This window comes from Camelus ferus, chromosome 9 (assembly GCF_009834535.1).
Source record: "Camelus ferus isolate YT-003-E chromosome 9, BCGSAC_Cfer_1.0, whole genome shotgun sequence".
NCBI lineage: Eukaryota > Metazoa > Chordata > Mammalia > Artiodactyla > Camelidae > Camelus > Camelus ferus.
Window position 1 is genome coordinate 27889735 of NC_045704.1, and position 27331 is coordinate 27917065.

The following is a 27331-nucleotide window of genomic DNA, read 5'->3' on the forward strand; positions in this document are numbered from 1 at the left end:
TAATAATGAAAAGAAAAAACATTACTTTTAACTGTATAAAACTGCATCTTCTTTATTTTGCATACTTTGATTTCATAACAAAAACAAACACAACACAACATCCAAACCCTATGTCAAATCGGGAAGGGACAGGGCTTGAGGCCCATGTATCCTGCCTTAGAAGACAGAAATAAAACCACTAAACATCAGCAAAGGGAACCAGATGGGCCAGAGCCACGCAAGGTTGCAGCTGGGGGAGCCATGGAGACACTATCCAGAGATGGGACAAAATCTGCAGCTAAAAACTCCTAATCTACTTCTTCCATATGAGAGACATCCTCATCACCCTCAACGGGGGGAAATCTCATCAGGAACAGCAGCACTGGGTTTCTCTGCTGTCACTTCGTCTTCATCAATGCCCAGGACTAGCTTGATCATGAGGTAGATGCAATTTGAGTGGGTTTGTGGATCCTCAAGTGAGAAGCTAGAAGAGAGTAGGGCAGTTTCAAATAGCAGCACCACTAGGTCCTTGATGGCCTTGGCATTCTTGTCCACCTCCACCTTCTGCCTCAGGGTGTCCATGATGGGGTAGTTGAGGCTGATCTCCAGGTGTTTTTTGGCCATCATATAGCCCAAGGTCAAGCTGTCCTGAAGTGCCTGGGCTTTCATGATGCATGTTGGCAGTCCAGCCATAGGTGCTAGTCACAATGCAGCAGGGTGAAGACATGAGCCTATTTGAGATTGTCACCTTCTCCACCTTCTTATCCAAGATTTCTTTCATAAGTTTGCAAAGGTTCTCAAACTTGACCTCACTCTCCTCCATTTTCTTCTTCTCTTCATCCTCATGTAGTTCCAGACCCTCCTTGGTAACAGAGATCAGGTTCTTCCCATCAAACTCCAGCTGCTGCACACAGTAGCTCATCAGTAGGCTCCATCATGTACACCACTTTGAAGCCCCACTTCTGTACTCACTCCACAAAAGCAGAGTTGGCAACTTGCTCTTTGCTCTCACCAGTGATATAATAGATGGACTTCCAGGTCTCCTTCATGCTAGAGATGTACTCTGAAAGAGAAGTCATCTTGTCTCCAGACTGGGAGGTGTGATAGTGCAGCAGCTCAGAAAGGCATCACTGATTAGTGGAGTCCTCATGGATTCCAAGCTTCAGATTTTTAGAGAATGCCTCATAGAATTTCTTATAGTTCTTCTTATTTTCTGCCAGCTCAGAGAAGAGCTCAAGACACTTCTTAACAATGTTTTTATGAATAACCATCAAGATTTTGCTCTGCTGGAGCATTTCTTGGGAGATGTTCAGGGGAAGGTCTTCAGAGTCAACCACATCACAGATGAAATTGAGGTACTCGGGTATTAACTCATCACAGCTGTCCATGATGAACACGTGGCGGACATAGAGTTTGATGTTGTTCTTTTTCTTCTTGTTCTCAAAGAGGTCAAAAGGAGCCTGATGGGGGATGAATAGCAGTGCTCTGAACTCCAACTGACCTCCCACAGAGAAGGCTTGACTGCCAAGTGATCTTCTCAGTCACTGGTAAGCCTCTTATAGAACTCCCTGTATTCTTCCTGGGTCAGATGCTATCAGGGTTTCTGGTCCAAATGGGTTTGGTCTTGTTCAGTTCTTCCTGATCAATGTATTTCTCCTTAAACTTCTTTGTTTTCTTTTTCTTATCCTTGCCACTATCCTCCTCCTCATCTGAGCCAACCTCTTCAGTCTTGGGCTTCTCCAAATAATCTTTACCTTCTTCTTTCCCACCTTTCTCTTCCTCTGCCTCATTGTCACTGATTTCCTTCTCATGTTCCTTCTCCAGATAGAGTGTGATAGGATAGCCTACGAACTGTGAGTGTTTCTTCACCATTTCTTTGACCCACCTCTCTTCTAAGTACTCTTTCTGGTCTTCCTTAAGGTGGAGAATCACTTTGGTACCCCGGCGAACAGGCTCACCGTGGTCAGCACATACAGTGAAGGAACTCCCAGAAGACTCCCAGGCATACTGTTCATCATCATTGTGTTTCGTGATCACAACCACTTTCTCTGCCACTAGGTAGGCAGAATAGAAGCCAACACCAAACTGCCCAATCATGGAGATGTCTGCACCAGCCTGGAGAGCTTCCATAAATGCTTTAGTACCAGACTTGGCAATTCTTGCCAAGTTATTTATGAGATCAGCTTTGGTCATGCCAATGTCCATGTCTATTATAGTCAGGGTGCACTCCTGGGGGTTGGAGATGATGTCAATTTTTAGCTGTTTACCACTGTCCAGTTTGGAAGGGTCTGTCAGGCTTTCATAACAAATCTTGTCCAAGGCATCAGAAGCACTACTTATCAACTCCCATAGAAAAATTTCCTTGCTGGAATAGAAGGTATTGATAATAAGAGACATGAAGAGGACGAGGTCAAGATGGTGGAATAGTAGGAAGCACGTAGCTCACTTTCTCCCACAGATACACCAAGAATTACATCTACAGGCCCACTCAGCCAACCAGAGCACCTGCAGAACTCTGACAGAACATTGTCCTCTTCAAAAGACAAAGACACCAAAAATCTGGTAGGAAAAAGGGGGGAAAAAAAGGAAGATGAAAAGGCAAAACAGTGCAGGATCGGTCCCGCGGGGAGGGAGCGGCAAAGGAGGACTGGCGCCCGTTCGTTGGGTCTCCCCCTCTTCAACAGAGAGGCCAGCAGAATGGAGGGGGAGCCTCTGAGGTTCGGATCTGTATGGAGCAGCCCTTGACTGACAGAACTGGGTTGAATGGACATAGAGGGTCCCTGCGACACCCAGCCCAAGATCCGAGCCAGGAGCTGGGGGCTGGGACAGGCTGCCCGAGCCAGGCGGAGGACGGGTATGGCTGCACTGAGGCAGCCCCAGGGGACAGCAGGGGGCTACACAACGTGGATGAGTGGGTGCACAGGGCAGAACTACCTGGGCCCTCCATGAAACAGCAGGGCTGATGTGCCCTGGGGGGAAGGGTGCATATCCCCATCTCAGGATATATAAACCCAGGGAAGGTTTTCGGTGAAGAGAGGCAGGGCTCAAGCGCAGCTGCCATATCCTCCGGCGCTTGGCACCCAGGTGGGGGCGGGAGTGAAACCTGAGTCTGCGCCTGGCGGCCTGGCCTCGGAGGCCAGTGACTTGTTTGCAGCCCAATCAGATAGGATCCTTAAGCCCTGGTGCCTGCAAAGTTCCCGCCGTCAGAACAAACAAGGAGCTGAGTTTGGACACGGAGCAGGGGCGGGGCTGTTCCGCAGTCTTCCCGGGGCCCGCCTGCGGAGCGGCACTGAGCCGCGGAGCAACCCGCGCCAGGAGACGGTGGGTGGCTCCCCGCTTTTCTGGCAGGAATGCTGTGCTGGAAGGGGGCGCGATCTTCTTGCCAACAGGCACTGGGAGCAGCACAGACAAGGACACCAATGGAGGACCTCGGGAAACAACAAGCCGAGCTCGCGAAACAGGGCAAAGACAGACTTCTCATTAAGAGCACACAGTCTCCAGGACAACACCCCCACCCCACCCCCCCTTTTTTTTTATCTGTTTTTGCCTGTTGTATTTTCTGTTACCTTTTTGATTTTTGCTTTTTAAACAGTTGTATATTCTCCCAGTTATAGTCCCTTTTGAATTTTTCTTTTAAAATGGTATGGTTGTTATTTTGAAAGATCCACGTCATGTCATTTTTCTCTCTCTTGGTTTGGATCGCCTGTTGTTGATTGTACACAGGTTTCAAATGTGTTTTTTCCTCTTTTGTCCTATTTTGGAGCTTTTTGGGAGACGTCTCAAGCCGATTGCTGTTCTGCTTCAACTTACTCTTCAGTTGTTCATTGTATGCTGTTTTCAGGCCTTTTTTTTTCCCTCCCCTTCTTCGGAATTCTCTCTTTATCATATCTTCTTTTTTTTTTTTTTTTTGTCCTATTTTTTATTACATTTTTGATTTCTAATTTCTGGACGGTTGTGTATGCTTCTAGTTTTGGTTCCTTTTGGGTTTTTCTCTTAAAGTAGTTATATTGTTTTTTAAAGAGAATCCACTTGATTGCATTTTCACTTCTTTTGGGTTTGATCTCGTATTGTTGATTGTAAATGGGCACCAGGTGTCATTTTTTGATCTTTTTTTCTGTTTTTTTTTTTTTTTGAGGGATTTAAAAAAGATCTCAACTCGAATGCTACTCTAATTCAAATTGATCTTCTATAATTGAGTATACACTATTTTCAGGCCTTTTTTTCCCACCCTTCTCTTAAAATTATCTCTTTATCTTTTTTTAATCTGTTCTATTTTCTATTACCATTTTAATTTCTACTTTCTAAACAATTGTATGTGCTTCTAGTTTTAATTTCTTTCTAAATTTTTCTGTTAAAATAGTTATATTATTATCATTTTTTTAAAAACAAAATCCACCTGATTTCATTTTCATTTATTTTGGTTTTGACCTCCTGTTATAGATTATAAATAGGATTCAAATATCATTTTTGGATCTTTTTTCCTTTTTTTCTTTTTAAGGGTTTTTAGGGGAAAAAAATTCTCAACTCGAAAGCCAGTCCAATTCAAATTGTGCTTCTGTAATTGATTACATACTGTTTTCAAACATTTTATTCTCCCTCCTTTTAAAATTCTTTCTCTCTCTCTCTCCTTTTTTTTATTTTTTACGTTTAATTCCTATATAGACATTAGATAGATAAATAAATAAACTCCCTCAAGGACTATAATAGATAACTGATACTCCATAAGCCACAGTACCAGAGTCATATGAGCAAGATGAAGAAGCAGAGAAACCACCCCAAATTAAAAGAACAAGAGAAATCCCCTGAAAGAATGATCAATGAAATAGACATCAATAGCCTACTAGATCAAGATTTCAGAAAAGGAGTGATCAAAGTACTAAAGGAACTAAAAGAGGTAGTGTCTGGAGATATAAAATATGTCAAAAGTGAAATTGAAGCTATAAAGATGAACCAAGCAGAATTGCTAAACTCACTGGCTGAGATGAGAACAGATCAAAAGGCTGTGCAAACCAGACTAGATAATGCAGAGGAACAACTTAGTGACCTAGAAGACAGGACAACAGAAAGCACACAATCAGAACAACTGTAAGACAAACAAATAAAAACAAATGAAAGCAGCATAAGGGACCTATGGGATAACATAAAGCATGCCAATCTTTGCATAATAGGGGTCCCAGAAGGGGAAGAAGATCAAAGGGGATTGAAAAGGTTTTTGAAGAAATCATGACTGAAAACTTCCCAAACTTAAAGAAGGAATCAGATATCCAAGTACAGAAAGCTCAAAGGGTCCCAAACAGCAAGGACCCAAACAGACAAACACCAAGACATATCAGAATCAAGATGGCCAGAGTCACAGATAAAGAAATGATCCTAAGGGCAGCAAGAGGAAAGGAAAGAGTGAGTTACAAGGGAATCCCCATTAGACTCTTAGCTGATTTCTCTACACAAACACTACAGGCCAGAAGGGAGTGGGAAGATATATTCAAAGTCCTGAATGAAAAAATGATGCAGCCTTGGATACTATATCCAGAAAGGCTATCCTTTAGGATACAAGGGGAGAGAAAGAATTTCACAGAGAAGCAAAAACTGAAAGAGTTTAGCAACACTAAACTCGTGCTAAAAGAAATATTGAAAGGTCTACTCTAAATAGAAAAGAAGCAGGATGCTACAGAAATGAGAAACTCAAAACTTGAAAGGTAATAACTCATGAATTACAAATAAAATAAACACAAAATTGTAAAAGAAAACATTTAAATCATTAAGAGTGGGAAAGGGAAGCAAGAAAATATACAGTATTTTCTTTTCTTTCTTTCTTTCTTTTTTAAAATTTTTTGGTTTTGGTAGGATGCGTTTGAGATATAGTAATGGGCTAATAGACTTACAGAAAAGGATAACCACAAGCCAAAAACTTACAAGGGAGTCACAAAAACAAAATAAAATCCATGATAATACAAAGGAAGATTACCAAACCACAAAAGGAAAAAGAAAGGAACAAACAGGTTGCACAGGTAAGTTCAAAATGGCAATAAATCAATTGCACAGGTAAGTTCAAAATGGCAATAAACAATTTTTGTTGTTTATTGCACAGGTAAGTTCAATTGCACAGGTAAGTTCAAAATGGCAATAAACACACATCTATCATTAATTACTGTAAATGTTAATGGACTAAATGCTCCAGTCAAAAGACATAGAGTGGCAGACTGGATAATAAAGCAAGAACCTTCAATATGCTGCATACAAGAGACTCACCTGAGGGAGAAGGACACATATAAATTGAGAGTGAAAGGATGGAAAAGGATATTCCATGCAAATGGAAAAGCCAAAAAAGCAGGTGTTGCAGTACTGATTTCAGACAAAATAGAGTTTAAAACAAAGGCCATAAAGAAGGACATTTTATAATGATTAAAGGAGTGATAGAAGATGAGGATATTACACTCATTAATATATATGCACCCAATATAGGAGCACCTAAGTACATAAAACAATTACTGACAGAGATAAAGGGGGATATTGATGGGAGTACAATCATAGTTGGAGATTTTAACACCACTATAACATCACTAGACAGCTCTTCCAGAATAAGGCAATATATAAAGGCAAAATAAATAAGGCAACAGAGAAATTAAACAATACAATAGAAAAATTAGATTTGGTGGGTATTTTCAGAGCATTACACCCCCAAAAAATAGGATACACATACTTTTCAAGTGCACATGGAATATTTTCCAGGATTGATCATGTACTTGGGCACAAAAGAAACCTCAACAATTTTAAGAAGATAGAAATTATCTCAAGCATCTTTACTAACCACAATGCCATGAAACTAGAAATCAACAACAGAGAAACAAAGGAGAAAAAAAGGAAAGTATGGAGATTAAACAATATGTTATTGAAAAAACAATGGGTCAATGAGGAAATCAAAGCTGAAATTAAAAAATACCTTGAGACAAATGACAATGAAAGCACAACCACTCAAAATCTATGGGACACAGCAAAGGCAGTGCTAAGAGGGAAGTTTATAGTGATACAGGCCTTCCTCAAAAAAGAAGAACAATCTCAAATAAACAATTTAACACACCAGCTGAATGAATTAGAATAGAAGAACAAAAAGCCCCAAAAGGCAGCAGAAGGAAGGAAATTATAAAGATCAGGGAGGAAATAAATACAATAGAGATTAACAAGACCACAGAAAAAATCAACCAAACCAAAGGCAGGTTTTCTGAAAAACTAAATAAAATCGACAAACCTCTGGCCAAACTCATAAAGAAGAAAAAAGAGAGAGCAGAAATTAGCAAAATAAGAAAGGAAAATGGAGACATTACAACAAATAAAGTAGAAATACAGAATATCATATGAGAATATTATGAAAAACTATATGGAACCAGACTGGATAACCTAGAGGAGATGAACAAGTTTCTGGAAACATACTGTCCACCAAGACTGAATCAAGAAGAAACTGACCACTTGAACAATCTGATCACTAGAAAGGAAATAGAAATAGCAATAAAAAAAAAAACCTCCCTACAAATAAAAGTCCAGGACTGGACGACTTCACTGGGGAATTCTACCAAATATACAAATAAGAACTCATACCAGTCCTTCTCAAACTCTTCCAGATGATTGAAAAGGAGGGAATACTCCCAAACTCATTCTATGAAGCCACCATCACCCTGATACCAAAACCAGGCAAAGACACTACAAAAAAAGAGAATTATAGGCCAATATCACTGATGAACATAGACGCCAAAATTCTCACCAAAATATTAGCAAATAGAATCCAACAACACATAAAAAAGATTACACATCATGACCAAGTGGGGTTCATCCCAGGGACACAAGGGTGGTTCAACATATGCAAATCAATCAATGTAATACATCACATCAGCAAGAGAAAGGACAAAAACTATATGATCATCTCAATAGATGCAGAAAAGGGAATTGATAAAACTCAACATCCATTTATGATAAAAACTCTCGCCTAAGTGGGTATAGAGGGGACATATCTGAACATAATAAAAGCTATATATGACAAACCTACAGCCACCATAGTACTCAACGGTGAAAAACTCAAAAGCTTCCCACTAAAATCTGGGACAAGACAAGGATGCCCACTATCACCACTCCTATTCAACATAGTCTTGGAAGTCCTAGCCACAGCAATCAGGCAAGAGAGAGAATTAAAAGGGATCCAAATTGGAAAAGAAGAGGTAAAAGTGTCACTATATGCCGACGACATGTTACTATATATAGAAAACCCTAAAAGGTCCACATAAAAACTACTACAGCTGATTGAAGAATTCAGCAAGGTAGCAAGTGACAAGATTAACATTCAGAAATCAGTTACATTTCTTTACACTAACAATGAATCAACAGAAAAAGAAAGTAAAGAAACAATCCCCTTTAAAATAGCACCCAAAGTTATAAAATATCTGGGAATAAACCTAACTAAGGAGGTGAAAGTATTATACACAGAAAACTATAAACCATTGATGAAGGAAATTAGAGAAGAATTTAAAAAATGGAAAGATATTCCATGCTCTTGGATTGGAAGAATCAATATTGTCAAAATGGTCACACTGCCCAAGGAAATCTACAGATTTAATGCAATCCCTAACAAATTACCCAGGGCATATTTCACAGAACTAGAACAAATCATAATAAAATTTATACGGAACCATCAAAGACCAAGAATTGTCAAAACATTACTGAAGAGAAAGAAAGAGGCTGGAGGAATAACTCTCCCAGATTTCAGACAATACTATAGAGCTACGGTCATCAAGACAGCACAGTATTGGTACAAAAACAGACATATAGACCAATGGAACAGAATAGAGAGCCCAGAAATGAACCCACAAACTTTTGGTCAAATAATCTTTGACAAAGGAGGCAAGAATATACAATGAAATAAAGAGAGTCTCTTCAGCAAGTGGTGTTGGGAAAACTGGACAGCAGCATGTAAAACAATGAAGCTAGAACACTCCCTTACACCATATACAAAAATCAACTCAAAATGGATCAAAGACTTAAACATAAGACAAGATACAATAAACCTCCTAGAGGAAAACATAGGCAAAACATTATCTGACATACATTTCAAAAATTTTCTGCTAGAAGAAATAAAAGCAAGAATAAACAAATGGGACCTAATGAAACCTACAAGCTTCTGCACAGCAAAGGAAACCATAAGTAAAACACAAAGACAACCTACAGAATGGGAGAAAATTTTTGCAAATGAAACCAACAAAGGCTTGATCTCCAGAATATATAAGCAGCTCATATGACTCAATAAGAAAAAAATAAACAACCCAATCCAAAAATGGGCAGAAGACCTAAAAGAGCAGTTCTCCAAGGAAGACATACAAATGATCAAGAGGCACATGAAAAAATGCTCAATATCACTAATTATCAGAGAAATGCAAATCAAAACTACCATGAGGTATCACCTCACCCCAGTCAGAATGGCCGTCATTCAAAAGTCCACAAATGACAAATGCTGGAGAGGCTGTGGAGAAAGGGGAACCCTCCTACACTGCTGGTGGGAATGCAGTTTGGTGCAGCCACTATGGAAAGCAGTGTGGAGATTCCTCCAAAGACTAGGAATAGACTTACTGTATGACCCAGGAATCCCACTCCTGGGCTATATTCAGAAGGAACCCTACTTCAGGATGCCACCTGCACCCCAATTTTCATAACACCCCAATGTTTTACAATAGTCAAAACATGGAAACAGCCTAAATGTCCATCAACGGATGACTGGATAAAGAAGATGTGGTATATTTATACAATGGAATACTACTCAGCCATAAAAACCGACAACATAACGCCATTTGCAGCAACATGGATGCTCCTGGAGAATGTCATTCCAAGTGAAGTAAGCCAGAAAGAGAAAGAAAAATACCATATGAGATCGCTCATATGTGGAATCTAAAAAACAAAAACAGAAACAAAAACAAACAAACAAAAACAAAGCATAAATAAAGGACAGAAATAGACTCACAGACAGAGCATACAGACTTGTGGTTACCAGGGGCTGGAGGGTGGGAAGGGATAGACTGGGATTTCAAAATTGTAGAATAGACTACACTGTATAGCACAGGGAAATATACACAAAATGTTATGATAACTCACAGAGAAAAAGTGTGACAATGAGTGTGTATATGTCCATGAATAACTGAAAAATTGTGCTGAACACTGGAATTTGACACAACATTGTAAAATGATTATAAATCAATAAAAAATATTAAAAAAAAGCATAAATACAGGACAGAAATAGACCCATAGACATAGAATACAGTTGTGGTTGCCAGGGGGGTGGAGGGTGGGAAGGGATAGACTGTGATTTCAAAACTGTAGAATAGATAATCAAGATTATACTGTATTGAACAGGGAAATATACACAAAATGTTATGGTAGCTCACAGAGAAAAAAATGTAACAATGAGTGTGTATATGTCCATGTATGACTGAAAAATTGTGCTGAACATTGGAATTTGACACAACATTGTAAAATGATTATAAATCAATAAAAAATGTTTAAAAACAAACAAACAAACAAACAAAACTACAATGAGATATCACCTCACACCAGTCAGAATGGCCGTCATTCAAAAGTCCACAAATGACAAATGCTGGAGAGGCTGTGGAGAAAAGGGAACCCTCCTACACTGCTGGTGGGAATGCAGTTTGGTGCAGCCACTGTGGAAAACAGTACGGAGATTCCTCAAAAGACTAGGAATAGACTTACCATATGACCCAGCAATCCCACCCCTGGGCATATATCCAGAAGGAACCCTACTTCAGGATGACACCTGCACCCCAATGATCATAGAAGCATTATTTGCAATAGCCAAGACATGGAAACAGCCTAAATGTCCATCAATGGATGACTGGATAAAGAAGATGTGGTATATTTATACAATGGAATACTACTCAGCCATAAAAACCAACAACATAACACCATTTGCAGCATTATGGATCTTCCTGGAGAATGTCATTCTATGTGAAGTAAGACAGAAAGAGAAAGAAAAATACCATATGAGATCGCTCATATGTGGAATCTAAAAAACAAAAACAAAAAAACAAAGTGTAAATACAGGACAGAAATAGACTCATAGACATAGAATACAAACTTGTGGTTGCCAAGGGGGCAGAGGGTGGGAAGGGATAGACGGGATTTCAAAATTGTAGAATAGATAAACAAGATTATACTGTATAGCACAGGGAAATATACACAAGATCTTATAGTAGCTCACAGAGAAAAAAATGTGACAATGAATATGTATATGTTCATGTATAACTGAAAAATGTGCTCTACACTGGAATTTGACACAACATTGTAAAATGATTATAAATCAATAAAAAATGTTAATAAATAAATAAATAAATAAATAAATAAATAAATAAACAAACAAGAAAAGGGCAATTTCTGCCTGGAAAGTGAAAGTCTCCACCTCCTCGTCTCCACGGTGCACTTCTTCAATCATCTTAAAGGATAAGAACCTCAATTACTAGAGAGTTGAGAGGGCAAGGACTGCATCTGGCTCACCAGCCACAACCAGGATCTTGCCTCCCACAAGAGAGAGTAAAAGGGCACACCAAGGGAATGGACACACAGTCCAGTCCCACCTAATCAGATGGTTCCTACTAGGACTTGAAATATTTAGAATCCACATTAATTTAGGTTGTCCATTGCAGTGGCAGCAGCTCATCAGATGTTGATGGCCACATGGCAAGGACTATGATTTCCACCTGTTGGATATCTCAAATGCCCACAGTCCTTATCGTTACCAAAACTGATTCTTCAACCTTCATCATACCTCCCACACATTCCTTTTTGCATAAATTAGACACTGTTGTTTAAAAATCAGGAGTCCTACCAGGTCATAAAGATGAGCTAGCAGTGAATCTGAGAGTCTTCCCTGGGTATCCTGAACCCAGGATGTGCTCCAAGTGCTCCTTCATTTCCTTTCTTCCCTTGTTATGGTCCAGTCACCCAGAAACTAACTTCTACTTACATTTGCAGCTTGAAGCATATCAAAGGCAAACAGTGCCACAGAATTTTCTCAATTTCTGTGAAGCAGAGCTGTCAACCTCTAATCTTAGCGTACCTGATGTCTCCCTAGGGGTTTGGTGTTCATGGATGGATGTGTTGATTCAGAACCACAGGGAAACCCACCTTGACCTCCAAAAGCTTCTCATCTAGACCCCACCTTCCAGCACTGGCCCATAAATATCTCCTCTAGGTAAAGAAACTCTATGCTGTGGGCTGGAGGGAGTTTTATGTTCACTCCAACGCTGAAAAGATCAGCCACAACCAAAGTACTAGCCTCAAAGTACCCCTTCAAAGGACTTGAGCAATAATAGAAGCAGAGCATTCCCACTGCTCCACTTAACTCATTTCACTGGTATGACATAACTCAGCAACACAAGCAGCTTTGCTTTTGATATTCTAACACTTCGAAGACAAGTGCTGATTACCAACAGTGCAACAATGAAATAGCTCTATGGGGAACACTTTTTAATATATTTACCTAATTAGCCCATTATAAAGTGTAATGTGACTTCTTGCCTTAGCCTGTCATTAGTTTTATGAGAATCTTTAAGAAATGACAGAATCACAAGGGGAAAGGAAGAGGCATATTGTGCCCAACTCCATCTGCTTTCCAAACAGGCCATACCATATTTGAATTTAACAAGATGCACAAGAGATGTCCCAGAGCTCAGCACAAGGGCTTGACTGCTTTACAGAACTGTGGGAGAAGCTCCCTCAAGCAATTTACATGTTCACGAAGATGATGTATAAACATGAATCACTTCATGCTCTTTTCCAAAATAGCTTTGGAGAAATGAGTATTGATGTAGCAGTAAGGAAAAACAGCTTTCAATCTCAGATGTGTCTTTGACTGGCAAAATGACCCATTTCACTTAATCATATAACCACTTGAGCCTAAGATGAAGCTTCAGTTGTACAATGGGAATAACAATACTCATCAAGTCTACTCATGGGCCTACAGCATCGTGAAAAGTGCAGGAGATAATGGATGTTAAAGTGTTTATTATTGTAATCATTATTACATATTATATTGAGTGTTTATTACATGAAAGACATTCTGGGGATGATTTCTCACTTGTAAAATTAAGATGGTCAAAAACTTCCATTCACTCTCATTCAAATTTCAGAGACAACTTCCTAAAAGCAACATCATCAGAGAAGTCTTCCCTGATCCCCCCAAAATGGACATCTTTGCTACTTTCTCATAGCATTTGGGCTTTCTCTTCCTAGCCCTCAAAAAACAGTCATCACTTGTTTTAAAAATTTGACTCTTTTAATTCTTGTCTCCCACATAAGACTACAAATTCCTTGAGGGCAGAGACCATGCCTGTTTTGCTCACCCAATTCCTTCACACAAAGCCTGCCATGTAAATAGTACTTCATAAACACTGGAAAGCTGACTGCCTGCCTTTGGGGTGAGAGTACTTTCAGGGACCCTGTGCAACTGCAGATGGACCATCTATGTTTCAGGAGAGAACCGCAAAGCTAGAGAATACCTAAATTACTACTGCCTTTCATTCCAGGTGTCCCATACAGCAGAGACAGGGCCATGAAATTTCACTCAGCTGAAGACTACACCTGTGGGAGAATCAAATTCATGCTTTCAGACTATGCTGATTTTCTTTACTACTAACACATCCCTATTACTTACACATCCCTGCTACTAACAGGTCCACTATTATACTCACAATATATAAGGTTAGCCATCTTAGAAATAACATTAAGTATGAACAGCCTAGCATTTCCATCTTTCAATCACTCCACATAGATTAATCGAGTGCCTAGTACAGAGCAGGCACTATGTCGGTCCTTGAATAATTTTTATAGAAAGCAAGATTATACTGTATAGCACAGGGAATATATACAAGATCTTATGGTAGCTCACAGAGAAAAAAAATGTGACAATGAATATATATATGTTCATGTATAATTGAAAAATTGGGCTCTCCACTGGAATTTGACACAACATTGGAAAATTATTATAAACCAATTTAAAAAGTTTAAAAAAAATAAAAACTAAACCTTATTCTTAGAGTTTTCTTTTTTAATTGAAGTACAGTCAGGTACAATGTGTCAATTTCTGGTGTACAGCATTATGTCCTAGTCGTGTGTGTGTGTATGTGTGTATATATATATATGTATATACACACACATATATCTGTTTTCATTAAAGGTTATTACAAGCTATAACTATATTCTTAGAAGTCTGGACAATAATCTAAGCACCAACATTACAGACCTCATACCATTTGCTCCCCACCTCATTCTCACTCTCAAGTACCTGATAAGAGCATGAAGTTTAACAACACTCCATAGTAGGCTTACAGTCATGACAGAAACTTGTCTCTGGCACAGGAGCTGGCTGGCTTGGATTTGGTCCTTTCCCCAAAACCAGCTTTCTGAGTGAGTTAGCTGCTCAAGTCAGTCCCCCTCCCTGGGCTCCAATTCCTCAGCCAACAATGCAGAACTGGGACTAGATTTCTCTAAGCCTCTTCCAGCATTTACAACCCTCCCTCTGACGCCCACACTCAGCATTGCCAGTTTGCTGAAAGGCACAGGAAAGACTGATTTACCACAAACAAGCAAGATGACATACAGCATCAGCATTCCCCACCAGGCTATTCATACTGGTTACCCAAAGGGAGGAGAATAATTAAAATTATTATTATTATTATTATTGTTGTTGTTGTTGTTGTTGTTGTTGTTGTTGTTGTTATTATTATTATTAATCATTGTAATAGAAAGATAAAAGATTATGCCAAACTGAAAAATACATATGGTATAATGTTACATAAAAGCGTAGAATATAAAATTATATCAATTCCACCATAAGCAAAACAAAAAGACAAACTACAGAATGGGAGAAAATATTTGCAAAAGATGAAAATGATAAGGGTTTTATTGCCAGAATATATAAACAGCTTGTACAACTTAATAAGAAAAAAACAAACAACCCCATCCAAAAATGGGCAGAAGACCTAAACAAGCATTTCTCCAGTGAAGACATACAAATGATCAATAGGCACATGAAAAAATGCTCAATATCCCTAATTATTAGAGAAATACAAATCAAAACTACAATGAGGTATCATCTCACACCAGTCAGAATGGTCATCATTCAAAAGCCCACAACAATAAATGCTTGAGAGGCTGTGGAGAAAAGGAAACCCTCCTACACTGCTGGCGGGAATGTAGTTGGGTGCAGCCATTATGGAAAACAGTAAGGAGATTCCTCAAAAGACTTAAAACAGACTTACCATATGATCTAGAAATCCCACTCCTGGGCATATATCCAGAGGAAATCTTAATTCAAAAGATATATCACCCCAATGTTCATAGCAGCACTATTTATAATAGGCAAGACATGGAAACAACCTAAATGTCCGTTGATAGATGACTGGATAAAGAATATGTGGTATATTTATTCAATGGAATACTACTCAGCCATAAAAAAGAATAAAATAATGCCATTTACAGCAACATAGATGTCTCTGGAGACTGTCATTCTTTTTTTTTTTTAACATTTTTATTGATTTATAATCATTTTACAATGTTGTGTCAAATTCCAGTGTTCAGCACAATTTTTCAGTCATACATGGACATATACACACTCATTGTCATTTTTTTCTCTATGAGCTACCATAACATTTCGTGTATATTTCCCTGTGCTATACAGTATAATCTTGTTTATCCATTCTACAATTCTGAAATCCCAGTCTATCCATTCCCACCCTCCGCCCCCCTGGCAACCACAAGTCTGTATTCTCTGTCTATGTGTCTATTTCTGTCCTGTATTTACACTTTGTTTTTGTTTGTTTGTTTGTTTGTTTTTGTTTTTGTTTTTTGGATTCCACATATGAGCGATCTCATATGGTATTTTTCCTTCTCTTCCTGGCTTACTTCACTTAGAATGACATTCTCCAGGAGCATCCATGTTGCTGCAAATGGCGTTATGTTGTCGGTTTTTATGGCTGAGTAGTATTCCATTGTATAAATATACCAAATCTTCTTTATCCAGTCATCCGTTGATGGACATTTAGGCTGTTTCCATGTTTTGGCTCTTGTAAATAGTGCTGCTGTGAACATTGGGGTGCAGGTGTCATCCTGAAGTAGGGCTCCTTCTGGATACAAGCCCAAGAGTGGGATTCCTGGGTCATACGGTGAGTCTATTCCTAGTCTTTTGAGGAATCTCCATACTGTTTTCCACAGTGGCTTCACCAAACTGCATTCCCACCAGCAGTGTAGGAGGGTTCCCCTTTCTCCACAGCCTCTCCAGCATTTGTCATTTGTGGATTTTTGAATGACGGCCATTCTGACTGGGGTGAGGTGATACCTCATGGTAGTTTTGATTTGCATTTCTCTGATAATTAGTGACATTGAGCATTTTTTCATGTGCCTCTTGATCATTTGTATGTCTTCCTTGGAGAACTGCTTGTTTAGGTCTTCTGCCCATTTTTGGATTGGGTTGTTTATTTTTTTCTTATTGAGTCGTATGAGCTGCTTATATATTCTGGAGATCAAGCCTTTGTTGGTTTCATTTGCAAAAATTTTCTCCCATTCCATAGGTTGCCTTCTTGTTTTACTTATGGTTTCCTTTGCTGTGCAGAAGATTGTAAGTTTCATTAGGTCCCATTTGTTTATTCTTGCTTTTATTTCTTCTAGCAGAAAATTTTTGAAATGTATGTCAGATAATGTTTTGCCTATGTTTTCCTCTAGGAGATTTATTGTATCTTGTCTTATGTTTAAGTCTTTGATCCATTTTGAGTTGATTTTTGTATATGGTGTAAGGGAGTGTTCTAGCTTCATTGTTTTACATGCTGCTGTCCAGTTTTCCCAACACCACTTGCTGAAGAGACTCTCTTTATTCCATTGTATGTTCTTGCCTCCTTTGTCAAAGATTAGTTGACCAAAAGTTTGTGGGTTCATTTCTGGGCTCTCTATTCTGTTCCATTGGTCTATATGTCTGTTTTTGTACCAATACCATGCTGTCTGGATGACTGTAGCTCTATAGTATTGTCTGAAATCTGGGAGAGTTATTCCTGCAACCTCTTTCTTTCTCTTCAGTAATGCTTTGACAATTCTAGGTCTTTGATGGTTCCGTATAAATTTTATTATGATTTGTTCTAGTTCTGTGAAATATGCCCTGGGTAATTTGATAGGGATTGCATTAAACCTGTAGATTTCCTTGGGCAGTGTGACCATTTTAACAATATTGATGCTTCCAGAAAGAGAAAGAAAAACACTATATCATATCATTCATATGTGGGATCAAAAAAAAATAAAAAAGAAGAAGAAGAAGAAAACAAATGAATTTAAAAATGAAACAGGAACAGACTCACAGACATAGAATACAAACTTGTGGTTGCCAGGGAGGAGAATGGTGGGAAGGGACAGACTGGGAGTTCAAGATCTGTAGATACTGACAGGTATATATAGAATAGATAAACAAGTTTATACTGTACAGCACAGGGAAATATATACAAGATCTTGTAGCAGCTCACAGTGAAAAAGAATATGAAAATGAATATAGGTATGTTCATGTATGACTGAAAAATTGTGCTGTACACCAGAAATTGACACAACATTATAAATTGACTATACCGCAATAAAAAAATAAATAAATAAAAACCATCTTGAAATAAGAATTCAAAAAAAAAAAGAAATGCAATGGAAAAGAACAGGTTAACAGCACCTTTAAAAATGAGACAGTTCACTTCCTGAGAGGAAGAAGGAACCTTGAAATCTGAGCTTGTCCTGGCATAAGGGGGCAGGAAGTCCTTTTGTCTCAAGTGACCCTTGTGCTGTAGTGGTTGTCCCCTCACCACCATTGGGATCGATGGGCTGTCACAGTGCTTTGTGGGGGCACAGATCACCAGGGAAGACATGCAGTGCTACCAGCAATATCTCAGTCCTCTGCAGTTTCATAACACTTTGTTTGCTCTCATGTGGAGATACTAGCAAAGCTGGGATTGTGTTGCTGGCAACTGTGTTAATACAGGGAGGAGAGAGATGGAAGAATGGGGGAGGGACCAATAGGGCTCCACTGTTCTGAAATATGTTTGTGTATTTATCTGAAAGCCTGGGTCCTGAAAGAATCATGAGACAATTAGTGAGATGATTCACATCGTGGGTTGAAGTCTTAACCACCAGGACCTCAGAACGTGAGCTCATTTGGAAATAAGGTCATTGCAGATACCATTAGTGAAGATGAGGTAGTACTGGACTAGGTGGTCCTTCAGGCCAGTACAACTGGTGTCCTTACAAAGAGCTGGCTGTGTGAAGCCAAACATTGGGAGAATGCCACCCAAGGATGAGGGCAGAGATGGGAGTTATATAGCTAGCTGTGAGCTAAGGAGCACCAGTGACGCCTGCAAACCTCCAGAAGCAAGAAAGGGGCAAGGAAGGATTCTCCCACAGATTTCACAGGGAGAATGGCCCTGCTAACACCCTGATTTGGGACTAACAGCCTCCAGTGATGAGATAAATTTCTCAAGTTTGAAGCCATCCAGTCTGTGGTACTTTGTCATAGAGCCCTGGCAAACTCATACGATAAGGTTGTCCTTTCACCTCGGACAGACTCCTCAATCAACCAGCCAGGTCCCACACCTGCACTCACACCCTGCCCACAACTGCACCAGAAGGACTGGCCACAAAGGGTGTAAGTAACGGTGCAAGTGAGTGAGGTCAGGTCAAGCGGGCCCTCCTGCCTCCCGGGAGGTGGTCTCTCAGGGAGGACACCGTGGACAGCCTGGCAAGGGCCCCACCTCCAGTCCAGCTGGGTGGGCCTCGCAGCAGAAGGGCAGGCTCCAGACCGCTCTACCTGCTGTTGCCAGTGGGCTCTGAAAGGCTTTGAACCAGAATTGGACTAACTAGTGCCGCTGAGCCCCTCACCGTGCACCCAACTTGCAAAATAACAGATCAAAAGAGGCCACCTAATCACCAGAGAGACTGGGGGTCCTGAGACTGAAAAGCCTGCAATGAATGTGAGGGGAAGGCTGGCCCAGAGGTCCCCAAGGGCTCATCCTTCTCTGAGATTCCCCAATTCTACCAAGTGACAGCATTCTGTGCCTTAATGTTCCTACAGAAGCACTGAAATACTATCCCTGGGAGGTCAGAATTCAATTCCATGTGGTCTATCAATCTATCACCTGTTATCACCAGCTGTCCTACAGCCCGGGCTGCTCCAAGAGATAACCTGGCAGTAGGATCCTCAATTCCAGCTCCGGTTTATACACTTCCACTCAGAGAACAAACACAAAACTGACATTCCTGCCCTCCACCAAATGTGGACACTGGTCCACACACTCACAGCAAGACACAGAGCCATGGACGTTTATACACAGGCTGACACTCACACTCTCCTACACACAGAGCCACACACCTACGCGCACACACACACACACACACAAACACACACACAAACACACACACACACACACACACACACACACACACACAGAGTAAATCAACACAGGCCTTTACAACAGAGCCGGGACCTCTTCTCATTCAAGATTCTTAGCCTCCAAACAAAACCAATTAATACCAATTAATAAATAGTTACAAATAAATCTGCTCAGTGTAGAGTTTTACTTGGTGCAGATTTTTTGAGAGCAGGGAAAACAGATCTTGCCCTCCCCACGGCCAGGCAGGAGCTTCCCAGCCTCTTGAATCCTGCAGAATTCAGTGCGCAGCTTACAAACTGGGAGCGGAAATTCAGGTCTAACCACTACAAATACCAGACACAGAGATGGAGAAGGGCAGTGAGATCAAGACAGAGACTAAATGTCAGGTTGGGTGGAGGGACAGAGGGAGGGGCTGGGAGGCAGGGACAGGCAGCAGGGGAGTCCTCACACACAGTCACCCACAGTGGGGAGCTGGCCCATGTGCACACTCTCATAGCCTCACATCCAGCCTGAGATACAGAGAAACAGAGACAGCAGGCAGAGAGACAGGGAAAGAAATGTTTGTTCCCTCCCTGGACCCCATATTGTTTCCTGTGGTCTTACTGCCCTCTGGTGGACTCTTCTGATAAAGTCACGAAAGCCTGTTGCCTTTTCCCTGAGATACACATGAAAACCACCAAAAACTTTTTTTCTTTAGGAAAAACACGTTTAATCAATGTTTATGTATGACTGAACTATTATGCTGTACACCGGAAACTGACACAACATTGTAAACGGACTATGCTTCAATTAAAAAATAAAAGTCAAAATGCAAAAAAAAAAAAAAAATCATGTTTAAAGAAACTAAAACAGGTATAAAAACATGAATAGAGAGAGGTGAGAAATGCTGGGATGAACCCCCGGGTAGAATCAATATTTTATTTCTTGAGGGAAGAGAGGAAAGCAAATGTAAAGCAAATACTAACATCTGTAGAATCAGAAAGCTGGGTTCACAGGGATCTGTTCTATTTTTACCATGTTATATTTTATTATGCATTTTTGGCAACATTTTGTAATTAAAAATAAAATTAAAGCTAAAAATCACAATGTTACAGGGAGAGGAGAACCCTGTGATTAATCCCACTACAGAGAAAATATATTTTGAAAAATAAATGGCCTATAATTTTTTGCCTTGTCAGTGACAGACCAGTGTCCCCAATCCTTTATCTTTGTCTGTGTTCAGGGGAATACAGTGACTTTGCCATGTTTCTCACTAGAAGTGGAGTGTTCTTCCTTTCCCTTTGACTTTGGGCTGGACCATTGACTTGCCAAATGGTACATTAGCAGATGTGTCACAAGCAGGGACTTGAAACGTGTTGCACAGTTGGGCTCTTATCTGCTCTTACGCTTCTGATAGCACCATGAGAACATCCCCCAGCTAGCCTGTGGGTTCAAGGAACATGAGAGATACATGGAACAGGCCTGGTCCCAACCTGACCCCAACTTCATCAGCCAATTCCCAGCCAACCTGCCGACGAGTGAGAATAAATGACTGCTATTTGCAGTCACTGAGCTCTGGAGTGGTCATCGCACAGCATTACTGTGGCAACAGCTAAACGATACTTCTTCCTTTCCTCCTTCCCTGTTATCCCCACCTGTCCCACCCCTGTCTACCTCACTCCTCTCTCATTCTCACATCCAGGCCATCATTTGCTAAGTTGATCTCCTTAAAGATCAGCCCCCACCATGCCACTTTCCTTCAAAATCCCATCTTCTCCACACCCTGTCTTTCCATGGCTTAGATCCAGCCAATACATCCAACCTCCAGTGACCTCTCACAAACACGCCACTGCATCAAATCATTCCCTTTCTGTGATCCAAATATACCACTCACATTCCCATGTCACATATTTTCTCATTCCAGACCCCCTTCCTGGAAAGCCCTCTCCATTCTAGATGAATCCTAGCCATCCTCAAAACCACCCAAGCCCCACCCTTTTTAGGGAGCTTCCCTCTGAAGTACACAGCTCTGATTTTTCCTCCTCCAGCACCATTCCCTCTCCTTTGTCTTGTTCAGTATCTGATTTTTCTTGGACCCTCATCTCTCCTCCAGCCACCATCCTTGCAGTCTGGGTGGGGCTCAGTCCTCCTTCTCAGCTCCAAGTGGAGGTTGTGACTGAACGTTGGTCAGTCTGGGAGGGAATTCTACCTTCCTAGATCTCTGTCCCTTACAGCCAGCACAGGCCTGTCCCACATATCCTGGCTGCCCTGAGTATAGGTAACTCTACTCCCTCAGAACTCTCAGCCCTGAACATTTCAGGATCAAAATTACTAAGAGTCTGAACAGCCTGGAAAGGAAAACTGCTTCAGAGAGAACTGTTAGCCATGTCCCAAGGATCGTACACAACATCACCTTAGCCTGGGAGCTGTAGAGTTTGTCTCCTCCTTTACCTCTTTCTAAGTCCCCACCACACCAGTGCCTAGCAGAGAGTCTCACACAGAACATGTACTCAAAAAAATGATTTGCTGGATCATAGGGAAGTCTATATGATCCAGCAATCCTACTTTTGGGCATATACCCAGAGAAAAATATAATTCAAAAAGACACATGCTCCCTAGTGTTCATAGCAGCACTATTTACAATAGCCAAAACATGGAAACAATGTAAATGTTCAGCAACAGATGACTGGATGGGGAGGATATTGTGGTGTGTGTGTGTGTGTGTATATATATGCAGTGGAATACCACTCAGCCACAAAAAGGAGTAAAATAATGCCATTGCAGCAACAAGGATAGACCTGGAGATTGTCATTCTAAGTGAAGTAAGAGACAGAGAAAGATGAGTGCCATATGCTATTACTTATATGTGGAATCTAAAAAACAAGGACACAAGTGAACTACTTATTATTTATAACTTAGATGATTGATTTCTTGAATATATTAAGCACATTTGACTGTCCTTTATGATTGCATTACTGCATTCTGTTGATTCTTATTTTGTGGTTGGCTTTATTCCTTTGATAATTATGTAAGTTTATAAAGCTAAAGCTCCAAACTGTTCTTAGAAACAATGAACAGTATATATATGTAAATTATTTAAAAGTATGAGCAGTATATTGTATACATGTATTTATATGCAATTTATTATATATGTGCAGTCTAACTGTGTAAATTTAACCTAATAAAAATGAAAAATAAAATAAAATAAAATAAAATAAAATAAAATAAAATAAAATAAAATAAAACTGATGACTTCCAAAACAAAAAGAAAAACAAAAACTGGGTTTCCTAGGCCATTTGTTTTATTTTGTTTTATAAATGAGGCAGACTCCTGCTTGGAGGTGACTCGAGATACTGTGGAAATCCCCTAGCAGATATGCAGCACTAGTTAAGTCTCCATGCTACCCCAGACCATGCCCCCTACACACACACACACACACACACACACACACACACACACACACACACACACACACAGACTGGCTTTTTTCTGAGGATCTCCTTTTCCTCTGTGTTAACAGCAGTGGAGATAACATACAGGAATTCCCACCCCAGAAGAATGAGGCCAATTAACTAGCTAGTAATTATAATTCTCCTTGCTCCCTTTCCAAGATGTTATTTAAATGTTGGCTGTTTTCTTCCAATACAGTTGTTTTTTGGAGTCACCATGATTCCACTTGGGAATAAAGGATTATTTCAGGTGTCACTCTCCTTTTAACTGCAGGGACTACCTCACTGGCCCTTCCCCTGACACGATGGGACAGGGCAGGCCTGCCTTTGCTAGGGCAGGGCCGCTGATGGCTAGTATCTGGGCTTGTCTGTGGCTCCTGAGAGATAAATAAGAATCAAAGGCTTCTGCACCAGTCCTCCCTGCCCACTGCCCTCCAAGCCCAGACGGCTAGGTCCCTGTGGTACTACACCCAGTCTGTCCTCCTCCAGCCCAAGGTCCCCAAGAAATGAATGCCCTGCCCTGCCTTCCTCCAGGGAGAGTGACGGAACCCAAAGCTCCCTGTCCCCTGAGACCAACACCTATTCTGTCTATTCTAATTCATGCAAATGACTGGTTCTTCTTCCAGAACATCAGGATCTCATAAGCACCTCATCCTTCACTGGCTTCTGTCCCAGGAGCTGCAGCCAGTTCTGACCAAGCTTTTCAGACCTGTGACTGTGCATTCAAGCCGAGCAATGTGAAGACCAGCCCAGGGCTGGCTCCCGAGGCAGGAACTGTGCCCTGAGCATCCCACGCTACAGGGCTGGCCAAGCTCAGGGAAGAATCCTCCCAAGGGAAGCCGTGTGGCCAGGGTGATCGGCAAGAATGTTCTTAAAAACAAGAAAGAGGGGAGAAAAACAAAAGGGGAAAGGGGGATAGAGAGAAAAGACAAAGATTAAAAAAAGAAAGAAACTTGAAATGTCAGTAAATAGTCCTTGAATAATTCAAGTTTCCAAACAAATCATATATCCTTGACACTGTGCTTGAAAAATACTTTTTATGTAAAAAGAAAAGGGCCCTTGAGCACGTGTTTCTACCACAGGTTTCAGCACAGTGAAGATATGTGTAAGAGATAGAATGCCCCAGGAAGAACTTGAGGTCTCTCAATTCTGCAACAGGAATGAGGGACGGAATTGGAAGTCATCTTATCCTGCTTTTCCTGATTTCCAACACATGTATTCAACCCAAACAAAAACAATTTATTTTAAAATCATTTAACTATTTATAAGCAAAGAGGAACCTTTTCTTGCCCAAATCCTCTAGGCCTCCCTGATGAGACTGAGCCCCAAAGATTCCTGTTCCCAAGGCCCCTACTAGTGCAAGTAGCAAATATTTGCAGGGCCGAGCATGAGGGCAAGCAAGTCATTTGACAGAAAACAACCCCCCCACGGAGTTCTGGATGGAAATAAACAATGCATCCATGGAAGTATTCATGGAAGAGGGAGTGGTTTGAGGAAGAGATGCTGCGGGAAAGGGCTTGGCCATGGGGGCTGTTTGGCCCCATGCAGTGCTTTTATCCTTCTGAACCTTAGCTTCCAAAAAAGAGAGGGGAATGGACTACATTGCCAAAGACCTTTCTCATTTAAAGCTCCACATTTTGTATGGGAAACCCACATGGCCAAAGACAGAAAAATGGTTCACTAAAGAGAGGTACTTAGACTCAAAGGTATAGTAGATGGCAACTAAAGTGCAGTCACTGTGGAAACCAGTATGGAGGTTTCTCAAAAATTCAAAACAGAACCACTGTATGATCCAGCAATTCCACTCCCAGGTATTTATCTAAAGAAAATGGAAACACTATTTTAAAAAGATACATGCACCCAAATGATCATAGCAACATTATTTACAATTGCCAAGATAAGAAGGAAACCTAAGTGTCTATCAACAGATGAATGGAGAAAGAAGATGTGGTGTGTGTATACACACACACACACACACACACACACACACTAGAATACTACTCAGCCATGAAAAGAATGGAATTTTGCCATACGTAGCAATATGGATGGACTTGGAGGGTATTATGCTAAGTGAAATAAGTCACATAAAGACAAATACTATATGATATCACTATGTGGAATCAAAAAATAAACTAATGAATATAACAGAAAAGAAACACAGATATAGAAAACAAACTAGAGGTTACCACTGGTTACCAAGGAGAGAGAGGGGGGAAGGGGCAGGAGACCAAGAGGTACAAACTGCTATGTATAAAATAAAGAAGCTAAGGAATATGGAGTACAACACAGGGAATGTAGTCAGGATTTTATAATATCCATAAATGGAATATAGCCTTTAAAAATTGTGAATCATGATGTCGTACACCTGAAACACATAGTATTGTATGTCAACTATACCTCAATAAAGAAAAGAACAGAAAAGATGCAAAGAAATTATGCTGTGACAAAAATAAAATCTAATACTCCTGACTCCTTACTCAGTGCTCTTTCTGCTACGTGGATTTCTGCCTTAGCAGAAAATGTAGATCACTGGCTGATGAGGGCAGATGTCCTTGGTATTACAGTCTCCAACAGCTGGGTTCCCTTCTCCCTGGCCTTTGAACATCATCATAGAATCCGTAAGGTTTCCAGACATCCTGACCCATATCTAATGATATTTGTCCTGCTGACTGCCTTGACTTCGTCAAGATGGCCTGAATGTCTACATTCCACTTTATTTTTTTTAATAAATTATGAAAATTCAGCAGTAAGAGAAATGTTCCAAGTTTAACTGGACAGTCTATGTTTTTATTTGCTACATCTGGCAATGATTGTATTCTAGGTGCTCTGTTCCTCTTCACGACAGGCCTATAAGAGTTTCAACTATTCTTACCTTACCAATGAGAAAACTGAGGGTAGATGGAGAGAAGAACCTGGCCAAGACCATGCAGCAGAGAGTCCTGAGGCCAGCTTCACAACTGCGCAGCCAAGGGGTAGAGCCCTAACCGAGAGGCAACGCTGCCTCCTCCAGGTGTGTGCTTAATCCAGGGGTGATGGATAAAGGAGTAGAAAATTTGAAACTGAATAAAAAGCAAGGATCACCTCTCTTAGCTTTGGCTTATCTCCTCTGCAGGTCCTGGAGCTTCTGGAGCAGTTCTCAGGGTGCTGGAGAAGCTGAGCTGGCCTTAGATTCCCAGGGCTGGAAGGGATCTGGGCGGCATGAAGGCCTCCCCGGGCAGGGCCTCTCTCCCTACAAGGCCCAGAAGGCACAGGGCCTAGGGCCATGGGCTTTTTTAAGGCCTACAAGAATATTTTAATTTTCTTTTAAAGTCATAAGAAATTTTTGCACCTAGTGGGGAATGATGGAAATGTTAGCTATCTTGGTTGCAGTGGTGGCTTCATAGGTATATACATCTATCAAAATTCATCAAATTGTCCATCTGAAATACATGTAGTTCACTGTACAGGAATTATACCACAACAAAAGTGTTAACAAATTAAAAATAAAAATAAATAAAATCAGAAGGAAATATAAAATAATAAATGTATAATAATGAATCCAACCTAGATTATATTCATCTTTATCTGAACACAGTTGTAAAGTATAATTTGTAATATTTTTTACGAAGGAAGAGGTCCATGAAGGCCAAGTGTCTCAGGCCCACAAAAATCATAATGTGGCCCTGCTCCGAGATGGAACACGTGCACTCTCTCACACACAGCTGGTGCCTGGGGAGACTTCCCTGCCTAGCTTCTGGAGGGTGGGGCACTCACTGTTCTTCTGCACATGGAGAGGAGTAACCTGTGCTCACCTGTGCTCCTCCAGAGCTCCACAGCTCAGCATCCAGCTCCTCTCCAAGCAGGAGGCAGCTTGCATTCCCTCCAGGATGTGCTGCTGCCGCTCCCCAAAGGGAGAGGAAGAGGAGCAGCAGGAGGAGGGGAGACAATGCAGGGCTGGCAGAGGGGTGAAGGTGGTGCTGGGTGCAGGAATCCTGCAGGTTGGCTGTCTCATCCCAGAAGGCAGGGACCAGCGGGGGGAGCAACCTACCCTCTGCCACAGCCCCCCACCCCTTCCCCAGCCATCTGGGGTGACTGATGGGCTGGAGTGAAAGGAAAGTTAGCTCAGAAAGAATAAACACACACTCACATGCACACATACACACAACACGCACAGCATACACATGCATGCATAGACACACATGTACACACACAGAGGCACACACAATTACACACATACATACACCAAGCATACCCACACAGACTTACACACATGCACACACATAAATACACATGTAGGAAAAAATGAAAACAAATACATAAAGAAATAAGTGAAAACTTGAACTGTCCTCCAAGGGGAGTCGCAATTTTTATAGGCTGCTTTAGACTAAAAGTCAAAGAAATTAATACTAAAATGTCAGAGCACAAAGGCATCTCAGAGCTCATCTAGTCTAGCTCCCTCATTTTACAGACAAGTTAATGAGACTGGGAAT

General features: G+C 40.8%; 1 long non-coding RNA gene and 1 pseudogene across 1 annotated transcript in view; one reads left to right on the forward strand and one right to left on the reverse strand.

Annotated features, from left to right (window-relative positions):
- Positions 1-26334, forward strand: part of LOC116665732 — a 28731-nt gene extending 2397 nt beyond the window's left edge. Inside the window, exons 3-4 of the long non-coding RNA XR_004322382.1 lie at positions 13596-13610; positions 26195-26334. This is a non-coding gene — a long non-coding RNA (uncharacterized LOC116665732). The remainder of the gene's footprint in view (positions 1-13595; positions 13611-26194) is intronic.
- Positions 35-11461, reverse strand: LOC102506984 (annotated as a pseudogene).
- Positions 26335-27331: the final 997 nt, after the last annotated feature.